This window comes from Kogia breviceps, chromosome 7, assembly GCF_026419965.1.
Source record: "Kogia breviceps isolate mKogBre1 chromosome 7, mKogBre1 haplotype 1, whole genome shotgun sequence".
In the NCBI taxonomy this organism is placed as follows: domain Eukaryota; kingdom Metazoa; phylum Chordata; class Mammalia; order Artiodactyla; family Physeteridae; genus Kogia; species Kogia breviceps.
Genome location: NC_081316.1, coordinates 106,065,114 through 106,081,745, shown reverse-complemented (window position 1 = coordinate 106,081,745; position 16,632 = coordinate 106,065,114). Strand labels below are relative to the sequence as shown.

The 16,632-nt window shown below is 39.4% G+C and overlaps 1 protein-coding gene and 1 non-coding gene across 6 annotated transcripts in view; one reads left to right on the top strand and one right to left on the bottom strand.

Annotated features, from left to right (window-relative positions):
- Positions 1-16,632, bottom strand: part of RNF214 (ring finger protein 214) — a 51,113-nt gene that overhangs the window by 11,854 nt on the left and 22,627 nt on the right. The window lies entirely within an intron of this gene.
- Positions 6,508-6,645, top strand: LOC131760672 (small nucleolar RNA SNORA8). The gene has a single exon (XR_009336777.1). It is a non-coding gene; the product is annotated as a small nucleolar RNA SNORA8 (small nucleolar RNA).

Genomic DNA, 16,632 nt, shown 5'->3' with positions numbered 1-16,632 from the left:
CTTCAGGATGCCCTTGATGAAGCCATCAAAAGTAATAATCCTATTAAATTTCAACCTTAAATATATAACTATTTAATATTCTGTTTATGAAATGCTACATGCCAAAATACAATGGTTGTCTTGAGGAAAAGCACATGTGAGACTGTTTTGAGTTGTGACTTGAACTAGCCTCTTTTTTCATGTAAAATCATTTTTACTTAAAAGAACAACTGAGAAACAATGGTTATTTGAATTTGAGTACTTAGCAGACACGTTCTTGAAAATGAACAAATTACTCTTGTTATTTCAAAGAAAACAACTGACAGTGTTTGTTGCCAACAATAACATTTGAGCTTTCAGGCAAAAATTAGAATTTTGGAAAGTCTGCACAGGCCACTGGGAGCTTGAAGGCTTCCCATTACGTAAAGACTATTCTGATGAGATCCACAGTGATATAAACAAATGTGATTCTTCTTTTTTTTTTCTTTTTCTTTTTCGGGCCACACCATACGGCATGCGGGACTTTAGTTCCCCGACCAGGGATCAAACCTGTGTCCCGTGCATTGACAGCAGGGAGTCTTATTACCACTGGACCATCAGGGAAGTCCCAACAAATGTGATTCTTTAAACACTGTATAATAAAATGTATCAACACTTGGAAGAGCTGCATAACTCTGAACCAACATTTTCTAAATTATCAATGCATTGTTTTACCAAATCAACAATGGGGCCCACTTGGAACCCCAGAATTGGTATAAAGATTATTTTAAGATGAAAATACTTGTGGACTTCCAGTGTGGCGCAGTGGTTAAGAATCTGCCTGCCAATGCAGGGGACACAGATTCAATCCCTGGTCTGGAAAGATCCCACATGCCGCAGAGCAACTAAGCCTGTGCACCACAACTACTGAGCCCGTGCCCTAAAGCCCGTGTGCCGCAACTACTGAGCCCATGTTCTGTAACTACTGAAGCCTGCACACCTACAGCCTGTGCTCCACCACAAGAGAAGCCACCGCAATGAGAAGCCCATGCACCGCAACGAAGAGTAGCCTCTGCTCGCCACAATTAGAGAAAGCCTGCACAGAGCAACAAAGACCCAATGCAGCCAAAAAAATAAAAAATAAAATGGAACAATAACAACAAAAAGATGAAAACATTTGAGATTCAACAGACATAGGAAAGAAGGCCTTCTCAGAGCTTTTTCTAGCTAACAGCAGCAATTTCTGGGAAATAAGGCTGTCATAAACTCCTCTTCAGGGCAGAGCTACTCCCAGAAGAAAGAATGTGAATAAAACCTACACTAAATCTCTTCTCCAGTGGAATTTTATGGCCCTGAAGGAGACGGATAAACTATTCATACCTGTACATATAAGTATTATCACAAATTTAAACTCCTGCTTGTTCTCCTGAAAACCCATTTATCTTCCCGAAAGTCCAGAAAGTATCCTTTCTCCTCCAATTTTAAGAAGTCATTTGTTCTCCCATAAGCCCCAGATTCTAACTATTCCTTTGAGCTACTCATTGCTGAATTCTTTCACTGGATGCATGTTGCATGCATAAGCTGGGCTTTTTCTCCTTACTCTGTCCTTTGTCAGGTTAATTCACAGGCCTCAGAAATTGAACCTACTAGGAGAGAGGGAAAAGGTTTTCCTTCCCTAGCCAACACAGTTAAAAGATCCACTCAAAGTGCAAGTTAAGACAATGAATTTTAATAAAACAGGACAAAATCACTGATGTGGTTTCAGTTTCCACGATGCAACGAAACTTTAAGAAACTATCAGTTGTCAAGTTTTGGAGCACTGTCAAAGAAGAATATCCACAGTTATCTAAAAAGTCTATTAAAACACTCCTTGCTTTTCCAACTGCATACCTGCATATCACTAGATTTTCTTCCTGTACGTCAACCAAAACAACATATTGCAGGAGATTATATGCAGAGGTAGATAGGAGGATTAAGCCTGTTCCATTAAAGAGGCTTACAAAAATGTAAACAATGCCATTCTTCTAACTAACTGATTTTTTCTTTTTTCGGTTAGGCAAAGATTTCTTGGGACACAAAATGCAGGAACCACAAAAGGAAAAATTGGTAAACTGGACATTATCAAAATTTAAATTTTTAGAAATAAAAGAAATTCCAATTGGAAAGGAAGGAGTGAAACTGTCACTGTTTGCAGATGACACGATACTATACATAGAAAATCCTAAAGATGCCACCAGAAAGCTACTAGAGCTCATCAATGAATTTGGTAAAGTTGCAGGATACAAACTTAATATATAGAAATCTGTTCCATTTCTATACACTAACAGGGAGATATCAGAAAGAGAAATTCAGGAAACAATCCCATTTATTACCATCACATCAAAAAGAATAAAATACCTAGGAATAAACCTACCCAAGGAAGCAAAAGACCTGTACTCCGAAAACTGTAAGACACTGATGAAAGAAAATGAAGAAAACACAGATACAAAGATATACCATGCTCTTGGATTGGAAGAATCAATACTGTTAAAATGACAATACTATCCAAGGTAATCTACAGATTCAATGCAATCTCTATCAAAATACCAAGGGCATTTTTCACAGAACTAGAATAAATAATTTTAAAATTTGTATGGAAACACAAAAGACACCAAATAGCTAAAACAATTTTGAAAAAGAAGGTCAGAGCTGGAGGAATCTCGCTGACTTCAGACTATACTACAAGCCTATGGTACTGGCATAAAAACAGACTCATTGATCAATGGAACTGGATAGAGAGCCCAGAAATAAACTCACACACTTATGGTCAATTAATCTATGACAAAGGAGGCAAGAATATACAATAAAGAAAAGACATTCTCGTCAATAAGTGGTGCTGGGAAAACTGGACAGCTACATGTAAAAGAATGAAATAAGAACATTCTCTAACTCCACATACAAAAACAAACTCAAAATGGGTTAAAGACCTAAAGGTAAGACCAGATACTATAAGACTACTAAAGCAGGGGTCCCCAACCCCTGGTGTGCGGCCTGCTACTGGTCCATGGCCTGTTAGGAACCGGGCCACACAGCAGGAGGTGAGCAAGCAAAGCTTCATCTGCCATTCCCCATCACTCACATTACTGCCTGAACCATCCCCCACCCCACCCCAATGGACAAAATGTCTTCCATGAAACCAGTCCCTGGTACCAAAAAGGTTGGGGACCACTGTCCTAGAGGAAAACACAGGTAGAACGCTGTATGACATAAACTGCAGCAATATTTTTCTTTTGGATCCATCTACTAAGTAAAGGAAATAAAAGCAAAAATAAACAAATGGGACCTAATTAAATTTAAAAGCTTTTGCACAGCAAAGGAAACCATTGACAAAATGAAAAGACAACCTACTGAATGAGAGAAAATATGTGAAAAGGATATAACCAATATGGGATTAATATCCAACATACATAAACAGCTCATACAACTCCACATCAAAACAAATAAACAACCCAATTAAAAAATGGGCAACGTGTGCCACAACTACTGAGCTTGTGCTCTAGAGCCTGTGAGCCACAACTACTGAGCCTGCGTGCCATAACTACTGAAGCCCGTGCACCTAGAGTACGTGCTCCGCAACAAAGAGAAGCCACTGCAATGAGAAGCCCATGCACCGCAATGTGGAGTAGCCCCCGCTCGTCGCAACTAGAGGAAGCCCACGTGCAGCAATGAAGACTCAACACAGCCAAAAATAAATAAATAAATAAATTTATTATTTTTTTTAAAAAGGGACAAAAGAACTGAATAGACATTTTTCCAAAGAGGAAATGCAGATGGCCAAGAGGCACATGAAAAGATGCTCAACATCACTAATCATCAGAGAAATGCAAATCAAAACCATAATGAGATATCACTTCACACCTGTCAGAATGGCTGTCATCAAAAAGAACACAAATAACAAACGTTGGTGAGGATGCAGAGAAAAGGGAACGCTCATACACTGTTGGTGGGAGTGCAAATTGGTGCAGCCAATTTCCATCTGTGGAAAACAGTATGGAAGTTTCTCAAAAAACTAAAAGTAGAACTATCATATGGCCTGGCAATTCTACTCCTGGGTATATATCCAAAAAAAACCAAAAACACTAATTCGAAAAGATACATGCATACGGATGTTCATAGCAGCATTATTTACAATTGTCAAGATATGGAAGCAACCTAAGCGTCCATCAACAGATGAATGAGGGCTTTGCTGGTGGCACAGTGGTTAAGAATCCGCCTACCAATGCAGGGGACACGGGTTTAAGCCCTGGTCCAGGAAGATCCCACATGCCGCAGAGCAACTAAGCCTATGCACACAACTACTGAGCCTGCGCTCTAGAGCCTGTGAGCCACAACTACTGAGCCTGTGAGCCACAACTACTGAGCACGCATGCCACAATCACGGAAGCCTGTGTGCCTAGAGCCCATGCTCCGCAACAAGAGAAGCCACCACAATGAGAAGCCCGCACACTGCAACAAAGAGTAGCCCCCGCTCACAGCAACTAGAGAAAGCCTGCGTGCAGCAACGAAGACCCAACACAGACAAAAATAAATAAATAAATAAATTTTAAAAAATCTTAATTTCAGAAAATATTTTTAAAAAACAGATGAATAAATGAAGATGTGGTATATATATATATATTCCATCTATCTATATATATATATTCTATATATATATAGAATACTACTCAGCCATAAAGAAGAATGAAATTTTGCCATCTGCAGCAACATGGATGGACTTGGAAGGCATTATGCTTAGTGAAATATGTCAGACAAAGACAAATAAACTGTATAATATCACTTACATATGGAATCTAAAAAATACAACTAGTGAATATAGCAAAAAAGGAGTAGACTCACAGATACAGAGAACAAACTAGTGATTGCCAGTAAGGGGAGGGGGGCAATATAAGGATGGGGGAGTGGGAGGTACAAACTATTGGGTGTAAGATAGGCTACAAGGATGTACTGTACAACACGGGGCATATAGCCAATATTTTGTAATAACTGTAAATGAAGTGTAACCTTTAAAATTGTATAAAAAATAAATCTTTTTCTTAAATTAAACTTTTGTATTTCAAAAGACACTGCTACAAAATGCAAAGCAAGTTACATACTGGGAAAAAATATTTGCAAAATGCATATCTGATAAAAGGACCTGTATTGCCAAATACTAAATAAGAAAACATGTTTTTAAATGGGTGAAATATTCAAATAAATACTTCACCAAAAATGAACAACAAATGGCAGACGTGGACATGAAAAGATGTTCAACATCAACAGTCATTAGGAAAATGTTGGGACTTCCCTGGTGGCGCAGTGGTTAAGACTCTGTGCGCCCAATGCAGGGGGCCTGGGTTCGATCCCTGGCCAGGGAACTAGGTCTTGCATGCATGCCGCAACTAACAGTTCACATGCTGCAACTAAGGAGCCAGCATGCTGCAACTAAGTAGCCGGCACGCTGCAACTAAGGAGCCCGTGAGCCACAACTAAGAAGCCCATGTGCTGCAACTAAGGAGCTGGCAAGCAGCCACTAAGGAGCCTGCCTGCCACAACTAAGACCGGGCACAAGCAAATAAATGAATTTAAAAAAAATAGTTATTAGGAAAGTACAAATTAAAACCACAATGAGATACTACAAAATGCTTATTAGAATGGCTAAAACTAAAAAGACTGATAACATCAAGTACTGGTGAGGATATAGAGTAACCAGAACACTTATGCATTGCTGGTGGGAATGCCAAATAGTAAAGCAACTTTGGAAAACAGTTTGCCAGTTTCTTATGCTAAGCAAACATATGGTCCGGCAATTCCACTCCTAAGTACTTACTCAAGAGAAAAGAAAGCATGTCCACATAAAGACTTGTACTTGAATATTCAGAGAAGCTTTATTTATAACAGACAAAAAATGGAAACAACTCAAATGTCCATCCACTAGTAAATAAACTCGGTATATAACCTTATAAGTAAATGCTACTCAGCAATAAAGAGGAATTAAATTACTGATACATGCAACAACATAAATTGCAAAAGCTTTATCTTAAATAAGAAACATATAGAAAAGACTATACATTCTATGATTCTATTTACATGAAGTTCTAGAAAAGGTAAAAACTACACTGAGAGAAAGCAGACCAGTGACTGCCAATGGCTCAGGATAGAGGAGGCAATTGATTCCAAAGAGTCATGAAGACGCTTTCTGGAGTAATGGAAATATTTTATACCATGACTGTGGTGGTAGTTATACAACAGTATACATTTGTCAAAATTCACCATTTAAAATGGGTGAATTGGGCCTCCCTGGTGGTGCAGTGGTTGAGAGTCCGCCTGCCGATGCAGGTGACATGGGTTCGTGCCCCGCTCCGGGAAGATCACACATGCTGTGGAGCGGCTGGGCCTGTGAGCCATGGCCGCTGAGCCTGTGCATCCGGAGCCTGTGCTATGCAACGGGAGAGGCCACAACAGTGAGAGGAGAGGCCACAACAGTGAGAGGCCCGCGTACCGGGGGAAAAAAAAAAAAAGGGTGAATTTTATTGCACCGTGTGGTACCTGCATTCAGCAGTTTATTCTGCTGGAAGTTCAAAGGACAATGCTAATATAAATGCAGAATCTGGCATCATTGTTTTTCTTGGCTTTGTGCATGTTAAACCTGGTATTTTTACTGATACAGTATTCCTATAGTTTCTCATACTGTTCAGTTTGACATACTCTTCAATAGGAACTGATGCTTCTCTTTTTCTAGGGTGTCTAAAATTCAGAACCAGGCTGATTCATCTCCTCCAACCCTAAACATGGTCCTAAAATAAACTGCTTGAGAAAACTGGATCCCAAAGATTACACGTGGGGAGTTTTTGAAGTGTGTCCGGATTTCATTAGAGAGCAAAGAAGCCCAACTGAAAGAATTGTGGCAAGACTGACTGACATGATAATTGTGGATTGGGCAAAAATTCTTGAAAGGACTATCCTGAAGAGTATGACTCAAACACTAGGTTATTGAATAACCTAGAGACTAAAGGTTAACGCTCTGTAAGTTGAGAACCGGTGTTCTATATAATAGACAAATTGCTTATCAAAGAGTTTTTGTATTTTAAGTAGAAAATATAAAGAGGGCTTTAAAAATTGGTAAGAAAGTGAGTCAACAGTGCCCAAAGGAGAGCCCCAGTAACTGGGTCATTGGGAGCTGCTAGGAGAGTCGCCCGTGGGGAGGGGCCGATCCCCTTCCTATGACCTGGATGCTCTTCTCTCCAGATCCCAGACCTGGCTTCAAGCACCATCCACCTGCCCGAGAACCCACCCTGGTCTACTCTGTAACTCCTTTATATTGTGTGCTCAGCTTTCCTTAGTGAGCCTAGCGATGAGAGGAAAAAAATGAATTCTTTCTCTGGGAGAATCAGGGAGACATGGATAATAATAGGCACTAAAAATCTTTATGGAATGGGAGACTGAGGACATAACTATAGCAGAAAGGTCAGTGACAGTTGACAAGTGACAAGGAAATACTTAGTTAGGGAAAACGAAATCACTGCCTTCTATACCAGGGCAGGGTTTATCTGCTTCATCTGTTCCTAAATCAACATGTTAATCCTGGGGGAGGATCATAAGAAATACTTGTAGACAAAAGTTTAAAAACATGTAACAAAGCAAGAGTAAAAAGAAGATAAATCTGGTGTGACTTTTCATTTACTGTTAGCAGAGTTAAGAGAATGATCATATTTAAGTATTGTGTGGACTAGAAATTTACCCTGGCATCATGCATTGACATTTTTTTGGTCATTTTAACATAGCTTACTTATGTAGAACAATTTTAGCAGTATATCTTCAGTCACAGGTAAGATTGTAGGTGGTGAGATCATAGACAAGCAGTTATCTAAATTTAGTGTTTACATTTTTGATGTTTTTCACTTACTGGATTTTTATTAATATGCTGAAGAGTTTATCTACTTGACCAGTCGTTGCATTAAAAAGTTGTTCTTTTGGGTTTCATTGCCTTGATGCTTGAGTGTAATCTAACATTTTCATAAAGTGTTTATTTTGCATGACCTTAACAAATGTTTTAACCCATTAAAAAAGAAAGCAGGATGTTGTTGACACTGTATGTTGAAATGTTAACATTTTAGTAGTTACAGCGTTTATCAGTCTGCAGTATTGTGTAATTATTTCAGGGGCGATACTTTGTTCCTTTTCACATGAGTAGATGCAGTATAATATCACTGTATACTGTATCACTGTATACTGTATCACTGTATTCTTTAGATTTAGAAAACAATACAAAAGTTGCATGCTAGGGCTTCCCTGGTGGTGCAGTGGTTGAGAGTCCACTTGCTGATGCAGGGGACATGGGTTCGTGCCCCGGTCCGGGAAGATCCCACATGCCACAGAGCGGCTGGGCCCGTGAGCCATGGCCGCTGAGCCTGCGCGTCTCGAGCCTGTGCTCCGCAACAGGAGAGGCCACAACAGTGGAGAGGCCCGCGTACCGCAAAAAAAAAAAAAAAAATTTGCCTATGTTACACATTTAAAAAAAAAAAAAAAAAACCTTTACCCTTTTTTTCTTTTTTTCCTTTTTTGGCTGCACCACATGGCATGTGGGATCTGTTCCCTGACCAGGGATTGAACCCGTGGCACCTGCAGTGGAAGCACGGAGTCTTAACCACTGGACCACCAGGGAAGTCCCCAAACTTAACACTTTTTGTAGGAAAAAAAACGGTGTATTTTTACATAAAGTATACCTCCTTCAAACTGAATTTAAAACAAGAATTTACAACCTCCCCTTCAAGGCCACTGCCTTAAACCTGCTCTACTTCCTATATTCATTCTCTCTGCCATTCCAGCCATCTCATTGTCACTACTCCTCTTCTCCCTCTAACAATCAACAAATCTCAGCAATCCTACCTCAGAATACCCCTCCTTTCACTTTCTCTGCCACTGAGATCAGACCCTCATTTTATCTTGTTAAAACTGTTTCCTGACATAAGTTTATCTGCACTTTAGCACATCTAACGTAATGCAGCCACAGTCGTCCTTCTAAAAACGAAATCTGGAGAGTTTCCACTTCCACTAAGGGTAGAGTTGCTCCTAATAGAACAACCATTTCTGCAGATAAAAAACTATAGATTCGGGCTTCCCTGGGGGCGCAGTGGTTGAGAGTCTGCCTACCAATGCAGGGGACACGGGTTTGAGCCCTGGTCTGGGAAGATCTCACATGCTGCGGAGCAACTAGGCCCATGAGCCACAACTACTGAGCCTGCGCATCTGGAGTCTGTGCTCCGCAACAAGAGAGGCCGCGATAGTGAGAGGATCGCGCACCGTGATGAAGAGTGGCCCCCACGTGCCGCAACTAGAGAAAGCCCTCGCACACAACTAAGACCCAACACAGCCAAAAATAAATAAATTAATTAATTTTTAAAAATTTAGTGGTTCTCAAAGTGTGGTCCTGGACCAGCACCTGGGAATCATAAATTTTTATTTATTTTTTTTTTTTTGGTGGTACGCGGGCCTCTCACTGTTGTGGCCTCTCCCTGTTGTGGCCTCTCCCGTTGTAGAGCACAGGCTCCGGACACGCAGGCTCAGCAGCCATGGTTCACAGGCCTAGCCACTCTGCAGCATGTGGGATCTTCCCGGACCGGGGCACAAACCCGTGTCCCCTGCATCGGCAGGTGGACTCTCAACCACTGCACCACCAGGGAAGCCTGGGAATCATAAATTCTCAAAACAACAACAACAACAAACTATAGATTCTAAACAAAATGTAAAAAAACACCTATCTAAAGATACTAAAGAACAAACAAAAACCCAGAGAAGATCTGACAAGTGGAAGAAGTGAATACCACTATTGTTTCCTGTTTTTTTAATGGCTATTCATCATTCATCTAAGGACAAACCCCAGACAGCTCTGTGCTGATGACTAAAATTGAGATAGAAGCCTTGCAGCCTTACCAGCTCAAGAGCCAAAGGACAAAACTGGGAGCTACCATAACAGCTAGAAAATGAGGGAGAAATCCCCAAAAGATAAAAGCCACAAATGGGGAACCCCCAATTCTGCATATAAATCTATCTAAATCTCTGGATGATCCCTGAACCACACATGCACAGAAGAGACTCCAAGGAACCCATCTACAGATAAATGGACTCAACAGAGACCACAGCTGCTGCCCACCAAACATGTATGTATGATGTTTAAGCCCAACCAAGGAAATAGCCTGATAAAACAAATTTAAAAAAACAAACCACAAGATTTAATGGAGGAATACAACAGAATCCAGAGTCTCTACAAAGTATTATTCACAATATTCAGAATTCAACCCTAAATTACCAATGTACAAAGAAACAGGAAAAGCAGGGTCTGCAAACTATAGTCTGTAGATCAAACCCAGACTGCTATCTATTTTTGTAAATAAAGTTTTACTGGAACACAGCCATGCTCATTTTGCTTACTTACTGTCTATGGCTGCTTTCATGCTACAACAGCAGAGTTGAGTAGCTGTGACAGAGACTATGTGGTCTGCAAAGCCTCAAATATTTGCTATATGGCTGTTAATCCCTTCCCTCCACCCTGAGCCACTGGCAACTGATCTGCTTTCTCTCACTATAGTTTTGTCTCTTCTAGAACTTCACGTAAATAGAATCATACAGTGCACACCTTTTGCATCTAGTTTCTTATTTAGAATAATGCTTTTGATTCTGACTCCTGGTCAAGAAAAAAGGCAATCAGTAGAAAGGACTCCAAGGAGACCAAGATGTTGGAATTAGCAGGTAAAGATTTAAGGCATCTATTTTAACTATGCAAAAGAACATAAAGGAAAAAAATATGCTCACAAGGAGTGAACAGATAAGAACTCTTCATGGAGAAATAGAAACTATAAAAAAAGACTAAACTGAAATGAAAGAACTGAAAAATACAATACTGGAAATATAAAATTCAATGCATGGGCTTAATAGACTGGAAATGATATAATAAAAAGTAAACTTGAAGACACATCAACAGATATTATCCAATATGCTGAACAGAGTAAAAAAGAATTGGAGGGCTTCCCTGGTGGCACAGTGGTTAAGAATCCGCCTGCCAATGCAGGGGACACAGGTTTGAGCCCTGGTCTGGGAAGATCCACATGCCGCAGGGCAACTAAGCCTGTGCACCACAACTACTGAGCCTGCACTCTAAAGCCTGCAAGCCACAACTACTGAGTCCACGCGCCTAGAGCCTGTGCTCTGCAACAAGAGAAGCCACTGCAATGATAAGCCCGTGCACCGCAATGAAGAGTAGCCCCCACTCGCCACAACCAGAGAAAGCCTGCGCCCAGCAACGAAGACCCAATGCAGACAAAAATAAATAAAAAATTTAAAAAAATGAATTGGAGGGCTTCCCTGGTGGCGCAGTGGTTGGGAGTCCACCTGACGATGCAGGGGACGCGGGTTCGTGCCCCGGTCCGGGGGGGTCCCACATGCCGCAGAGCAGCTGGGCCCATGACCCACGGCCGCTGGGCCTGCGCGTCCTGAGACTGTGCCCCGCAACGGGAGAGGACGCAGCGGTGAGAGGCCCGCGTACCACGAAAAAAAAAAAAAAGAAAAGAAAAGAAAAGAAAAGAATTGGAAAGAAATGAAAGAGCCCCCATGAGCTATAGGACAATATAAAAAGTTCTAACACTTGTGAAAGTGGAGTCCCAAAAGGAAAGGAGGGAATGGGACAGGAAAAATAATTGAAAATTATGTCAAAATTTCACAAATTTGGTTAAATACATAACTTTACAGAATAAGCAGCTGAGAAAACCCCAAACAGGTAAAACAGGAAGAAAGCCACACCTGGGAAAATCGAAGTCAAACTGCTGAAAACCAAGGATAGAAAATATTGAAAGAACCCACAGGGAAAAAATGACACAATACACAAAGAGAAACAATTGTCACTGACTTCTCATCAGAAACAATAGGAGGGCTTCCCTGGTGGCGCAGTGGTTGAGAATCCACCTGCCGATGCAGGAGACACGGGTTCGTGCCCTGGTCCGGGAAGATCCCACATGCCGTGGAGCGGCTGGGCCCGTGAGCCATGGCCGCTGAGCCTGCGCATCCGCAGCCTGTACTCCGCAATGGGAGAGGTCACAACAGTGAGAGGCCCGCGTATCGCAAAAAAAAAAAGAAACAATAGGAGACAGTTTATATTAGAAGGACATCTTCAACTGAGTAAACAAATTGTTGGATATTCACACAATGGACCACTACTCAGCATTAAAAAGGAATGAACATCGATATCTATTTTAAAAATTGATTCAATAATAACCTTCCAAAACAGAAAATACCAGTCCCAGATGGGTTCACTAGTGAATTCTACCATACATTTAAGGATGAAATTATACCAATTCTCTACAATCTTTTAGAAGACAGAAGCAGAGGAAATACTTCCTAATTCAGTCTATGAGGCCAGCACTTACCCTGATACCATAACCAGACAAAAATAAAAGAAGAAAAAACTACAGATCAATATCTTTCACGAACACAGATGCAAAAATCCTCTACAAAATATTAGCGAATTGATACAAAAAAAGAATAAAAAGAATCATGACCAAGTGAGATTTACCCCAGGTATGCAAGGCTAGTTCAACATTCAAAAATCAATTAATATTATCCATCACATCAAAAGACTAAAAAACAAAAATCAAATGACAATGTCAACAGATGTAGAAAAAGCATTTGACAAAATCCATCATCCATTAATGGTAAAAACTCTCAGTAAACTAGGAATAGTGGGGAACTTTCTCAACACGGTAGACATCTACAAAAAAATCTACAGTTAACATCATACTCAAGAGTGAGAAACTTGAAGCTTTCCCAAGATCAGGTACAAGGTAAAGATGTCCCCTCTCACCACCCCTTTTCAACATCATACTGGAAGTCCTTAAAAATGTAATAAAGCAAGAAAAAGAAATAAAAGGTATACAGACTGAAAAGGAAGACATAAAACTATCTTTGTTTGCAAATGACATGATCATCCACATATAAAATTGAAAAGAATAGACAAAAAACCCCTCCTTGAACTAATAAGCTGTTAAAGCAAGGCTGCACGACACAAGTTTAATATACAAAGGTCAATTGCTTTCCTAAATGCTAACAATGAACAAGTGGAATTTGGGACTTCCCTGGCAGTCCAGTAGTTAAGACTCTGTACTTCCAATGCACGGGTGTGGGTTCAATCTCTGGTCAGGGAACTAAGATCCCACATGCCATGTGGTGTGGCCAAAAAAAAAAAAAAAAAAAGAATAAGTGGAATTTGAAATTAAAAACACAATTATCATTTACACTACATACACTTAGGTATAAATCTAACAAAATATGTACAAGATCTGTATGAGGAAAAGTACAAAACTATGATGACCAAAATCAAAGAAGAACTAAATAAATGGAGAGATATTCCATGTTCATGGACAGGAACACTCAACATTGTCAAGATGTCAGTTCTTCCCAACCTGATCTACAGAGTCAATGCAAACCTGATCTACAGAGTCAATGCAATCCCAATCAAAATCCCAGCAAGTTATTCTATGGATATCAACAAATTGATTCTGAAGTTTATAAGAAGAGGCAAAGGATCTAGAATAAGCAACACAATATTGAAAGAGAAGAACAAAATTGGAAGACTGATGCTGCTCGACTTCCAGACTTACTATAAAGCTATAAAATCAAGACAGCGTGGTATTTGTGAAACAGGCAAATAGATCAGTGGAAAAGAACAGAGAGCCTAGAAATAGAACTCCATAAACATAGTCAACTGATCTTTAACAAAGAAGCGAAGATAATAAAATGGAGCAAAGAGTCTCTTCAACAAATGGTGCTAGAACTGGACATCCACATGCAAAAAAAAAATGGATCTAAACACAGACCTTACACCTTTCACAAAAATTAACTGAAAATGGATCATGGACCTAAATGTAAAATGCAAAACTATAAAACTCCTAGAAGATAACATAGGAGAAAACCTAAATGAATGATATAACACCAAAGACATGATCCACGAAAGAAATACTTGATAAATTAGACTTCATTAAAATTAAAAACTTCTGGTAATTCCCTGGCAGTTCAGCAATTAGGATTCCATGCTTCCACTGCCAAGGGCCTGGGTTCAATCCCTGGTCAGGGAACTAAGATCCACAAGCCATGCAGTGAGGCCAAATAAATAAATAAATAAAATAAAAAACTTCTGCTCTGTGAAAGACAGTATCAAGAAAATCAGAAGACAAGCCACAGACTGGGAGAAAATATTTGCAAAAGACACATCTGGCAAAGGAATGTTATCCAAAGGATACAAAGAGCTGTTAAAATTCAACAATAAAACAAACAATAAGGAAGTTCCCTGGTGGTCTAGTGGTTGGGATTCCAGGCTTTCACTGCCGTGGCCCAGGTTCAATCCCTGGTCGGGCAATTGAGATCCTGGAGGCCACACAGTGCAGCCAAAAAAATAAGAATAAAATTAAATTAAAAATAACATCTCTCAGTTTAAGAAAAAAAAAGATTAAAAACATGGGCCAAAGACTTTAACAGACACCTCACCAAAAAAGATATACAGATGGCAAGTGAGGATATGAAAAGATGCTCCACATCATTTGTCATCAGGGAAATGCAAATTAAAACAATGAGATACCACTACATACCTATTAAAATGACCAAAATCCAGAACACTGACAACAACAAATGCTGGCGAGGATGTGGAGCAACAGGAACTCTCATTCATTTCTGTTTGAGATGCAAAGTAGTACAGCCACTCTGGAAGACAGTTTGCCAGTTTCTTACAAAACTAAACATACTCTTACCATATGATCCAGCCATCACACTTCTTGGTATCTACCTAAAGGAGTTGAAAACTTATGTCCATACAAAAATTTGCACCTGGATATTTAGAGCAGCTTTATTCAAATTGCCAAAACTTGGAAGCAACCAAGATATCCTTCAATGATGAATAAATAAAAAACTGTCATACATTCAAACAATGGAATATTATTCAATGCTAAAAAGAAATGAGCTATCAAGCCATGAAAAGACATGGAGAAACCTCAAATGCATATTACTAAGTGAAAGAAGCCAATCTGAAAGGCTACATATTGTATGATTCAACTATATAGCACTCTGGAAGAAGCAAAACTATGGAGACAATAAAAAGATCAGCTGGGGAGTGGGGGATAAACAGGCAGAGCACAGAGGATGGGCAGTGAAAAATACTCTGTATAATAATAAATATATTTTACTATACATTTGTCCAAATCATAAAGTGTATAACACCAAGAGTGACCCCTAAGGTAAACTATGTACTTTGAGTGATTATCATGTGTCAATGTAGGTTCACCTTTGGTAAAAAATGTACCACTCTAGTGATAAAAGGAAGGCTATGCATGTGTGTGGGCAGGGGGCATATGGGAAATCTCTGCACCTCCCTCTCAATTTTGTTGTAAACTTCAAACTGCACTAAAAAAATTAAGTCTTTTTAAAAAAAGCAATGAACTATTGATATAGTTCACATTCATCACATCATAGATGAATCTCAAAAATGTAAGTGAAAGAAAGACACGAATGTCTAGAAAAGATAAGTGTAATCTACAGTGACAGAAAGCAGATCAGTGTTTACCTGGGAATGGTGGGGAGGAAGCATAGTGACTAAGAAGGAATACAGGGAAGATTTTAGGGTAATGGGTATGTGCTATACCTTGACTGTGTTAGTGTTTACATGTGTGATTAATTTGTCAAAACTCATCAAACTGTAACTTAAAATAAGTGCATTTTATTGCATGTAAATTATACCTAAAGTTTTTTGGTTTTTAAAAAATTCTGAAGGATAATTCTAAGTTTCAACAATCAAAACTATGAAAATTTCCCAAATACTTTATTCAAGAAAATTACAACTCTTTCTAATATAGCATAATTAATAGGCTTGTAGTTTGTCTTTATGATGCATGTTGCCAGTGCATTAAATAGATGTGTATTCTGGGTAGAAAAGGCCAAAATAAAATGGAATTCTAAAGAATAGTCAATTAATTAATATTCAATTCACACAGTAAAAGACTAGACCTAAATATAATCATATCAATAATCATATTAAATACAAATACACTAAAAGCCTCTTATTAAAAGTAAGTTTGTCGGGCTTCCCTGGTGGCGCAGTGGTTGAGAGTCCGCCTGCCGATGCAGGGGACGCGGGTTCGTACCCCGGTCCAGGAAGATCCCACATGCCGCGGAGCAGCTGGGCCCGTGAGCCATGGCCACTGAGCCTGCGCGTCCGGAGCCTGTGCTCCGCAACGAGAGAGGCCACAACAGTGAGAGGCCCGCATACCAAAAAAAAAAAAAAGTAAGCTTGTCTGAATAGATCAAAAAGAAAGACCCAATTATATGCTGTCTACAAAACATATAAAAATGTAAATAGGTTGAAGGTAAAAGATGGCAAAATATATACGGTGTAAATAGTAAGCATATATAACTGTAATATCTATATTAATATTACATAAAATAAACATTAAGAGTATGACCAAGATAAAGAGAGACATTTCATAATGATAAAATGTCAATGTCAATGATGAAGATAATTCATCAAGAACACATAACAATCATAACTGTATATGCATCTAACAACACAGCTTCAAAATATAAGAAACAAAAATTGACAGAATTAAAAAGAAAAAGAGAAAAATC